Below are 3,190 nucleotides of genomic sequence, written 5' to 3'. Positions count from 1 at the left end.
ATGCCTATAAATAGAAATCTTGGGCACAATTCTCAAGACCCCAAAAATTTCGTTCGGTACTTTTTAGAGCTCGAAATTTCTCTTTCTCTCTCTCCTATTGTATTTCTTGGTATTGTGAGGCAATTTAAGTGTGAAAGGTTGCCACAAAGCACCCAGATTTTCCATATCTGAAGATCTAACAAAGCTTGCCACGAGGTATTTCATTTAATCTTCTTCTGTCTCTTTTATTTCTTATTTTTAATATACATTGTTATAACAAAAGCAATCATGTAGACGTTTTAAGCCCAATCATGTAATTTAAATTTCAAGCATGTAAATAGTAATTCATAAAGGGGATCTAATATTTAATTTATTATTTCTTATCACATTAACTTCATCATAGGGTACCAATTAAGAGCACTATAGGGTTGCTTAATACCTTCCATACACGTAACCGACCCCCGAACCCAATTCTGGTTATCATGGCCATTATTGAATTTTTAAAAAACCTTTTCTTTTTTCAATGTTTTGAGTAAAACATTGGTGGCGACTCCAAGAACCTATTTTCAAAACCATTAATTAAGGATTAGTCTGGTGTCCGGGCATTCCTTAATTGATGAAATCTTTAAAAGGATGTCTAAACCATAGGTCGCAAGATCGGAAATTTTTGGGTAGCGACAGATGGCGACTCCACTAGGGAAGTTTAAAGAGGGTCAGACCCATTTAATTGATGAAGTTAATAAAATAAAAATAATAATTTAAATATTTTCCCCTTTACTTTGTTTGCTTTATTTGTTTGGCTTTAATATATGTTTGTCTGTTTAAATTTTGCATCTTTTTGAATAAAAATTGTACACAAACCTTTGCATACAAGAGTTCCCCTTACACCCGGGGGCATGAGGGTATTAAACAAAGGGAGTGGTTGATGTACGACCGGCCCAAGTTTGGCCTTGGAGCCTGCAAGCCTTGTCGGAAATCACACTCAAGTTGATAACCGGTTACTCTAGCCCGAAATACTGCGACAGACCTTAGAGTTTGTCAGGTGACGGGGATAGAGATACTGGGTCCCTATAATGGGGGCACCTTCGAGGCCTTAGAGACCAGTGAGATTAGAACTGTCCTATACAATGCACTTTTCTTGCAAGGACCACAGACCAAGGATTTAAACGTGACTGTTCGCGGGTGTACATTTGTCTGAGCATATGTGTGTTGCATTTGTTGTGTTCTCTTTTTGTTCATTTCAAATAGATAGGAATTATAGACAAATAAACAATATCACTAAAAAAAACTAACACTCTTCTGTATACCCTAACTCTAAAGCATCATATAGCACTACTACAAGATGCATATTCTACATCGGTTCTCTAAAGTCATCTACATCGGTTCTAAAACCGATGTAGAATAGAGCGACGTAGAAAATGTATATATTTTTACATCGATTCTGAAAAACCGATGTATATTTATGCTTAAATCTACATCGGTTCTGATTACCTGTAATTAAATACAAATGTATGCTCATTACATTTCTTTGCTAATAGGAGATAAATTTATAGTGTACATAAAGCAAATAGGAGGTATATTATAGTAACATCTCATACTCCCACCAGCAAGCCTTTCCCATATGGATAACAAAATTAATAGCTTACAAAATCATCATTGCTAAATTAGAGTGCATAGATTCTTTTGACAAGATATAATAAACTAGATTAATTAAAGACGCCTATAAAAAAGATGCCATACATCCACTCAGTACACTAACAATTCTATTATCCTTCTAGATCTCAAACATCAAAACCAATGCTACTGAAATTACCCTTTTGTCTCATTAACATAAGCTCTGTCAAGCAATCAACAAACCTCAGTCATGACCAAGATCTCATCACCACCACACCAAAAATAAAGAATAAAATAGCTGGCCCATATTACAAACATTAGCTAATGGCCTTCCACCAAGTAAGTGTCCGCATACCAATCTCTTAAAACAAAACATTCAAGTTCATAAACTTTCTTCAAGCAGTATTCATTCTCTGATCTCTCACTCAAAGACAATACACACAGGATAAGAGACATGACTTCTGATATCCTTAAAAATTCTGCATGGGGTCTGATCTTTTATTATTTAAAATGAGTACCTTGAACCCAAAAACATTACACTACAAACAATCAAACAGAGTGCCATGAGGTATCAGAATGGTAAGTTGTACTTATATAAGGTTAAAGCAAATGAGTTCTACCCTTGTCATTCCACATAGACCTGACAACAGGTTTGAAAAGGACTCACACTCTTGCCATATCAATAATGTGTAACCAATAAAGTAAATCTAGAATAGGCTAAGGTCTTGAAAAACGTATAACCAAATTCCTAACCAACCAATAAATGAAAGAACAACAGAGGTCCAAGCAAATACCTTAATGTATTTACAAATTAACAAAGATAAAGGGAAAGGGACCAACTCAATAGACTATTTCAGAACAAGAAAAGCCAAAAAAATGTTCATCAATACCTTGTTCCAGACCATCAATCTTGGAATTGATGATACATCTAGTTCTGACAAGACTTTGTCCACAAAATTTATCTCCTGCTCAGCCAGGGGGTGACTGCAATTCAAAAAAATAATTAACGAAATCCAAAGTCAACACCACTAATTTCACTAACTTTCTTTTCTCTAAAAATAAAGTTCCTCACAGCAGTTTCACTTGTATGTATATAACCTGATGTCAACCACATGCACCAAGAGTGATGACTCTGTTATCGCCTCCAGTGTAGCTTTGAAGGCAGCAACCTACAGAAATCAGAAGGTGGTTTTCAGTGATTACTTGGCTCTTGGGCTTAACTTATTCAACATGTTAAGTTGATAGTAAACCATGTTTTAAAAAAAATAGAAAACTTCAAAAGCATAATTTTTGTCAGACATCAAGGGAAAAATTGATTGTAAGAGAGTTATCTTTCTTACTAGTGTAGTAGGTAACTTCTGAATAAAACCAACAGTGTCATTTAGGAGGAACTCCTTTCCATTCTTCATCTGGATGAAAGCAAAGGAGCAAAGCACAACATGTTACACAGAAAAAACTATATATGTCACCAAACAAGTAGCAAAATTTATGAACGTAAAGGGAAATAAAAAGGTTGAAAAGAACAAAGAAGCATTATAATACAAACATTATTCTTTAACTCCAACTAAGTTATTACTTATTACTTATTCTCACACAT

The 3,190-nt window shown here is 34.6% G+C and overlaps 1 long non-coding RNA gene across 1 annotated transcript; it reads right to left on the bottom strand.

Annotated features, from left to right (window-relative positions):
* Nucleotides 1-603: 603 nt before the first annotated feature.
* Nucleotides 604-3,190, bottom strand: LOC145957061 (uncharacterized). Its single transcript, XR_014433486.1, has 3 exons — nucleotides 2,666-3,190; nucleotides 2,484-2,577; nucleotides 604-2,111 (listed from the first exon to the last, which is right to left on the bottom strand). It is a non-coding gene; the product is annotated as an uncharacterized LOC145957061 (long non-coding RNA).

The sequence above is a fragment of the Cajanus cajan genome, chromosome 4 (genome assembly GCF_000230855.2).
Source record: "Cajanus cajan strain Asha chromosome 4, NIPB_CcT2T_4, whole genome shotgun sequence".
NCBI lineage: Eukaryota > Viridiplantae > Streptophyta > Magnoliopsida > Fabales > Fabaceae > Cajanus > Cajanus cajan.
The sequence above is the reverse complement of the archived record's forward strand: the minus strand, read 5'-3'. Positions and strand labels throughout refer to the sequence as shown.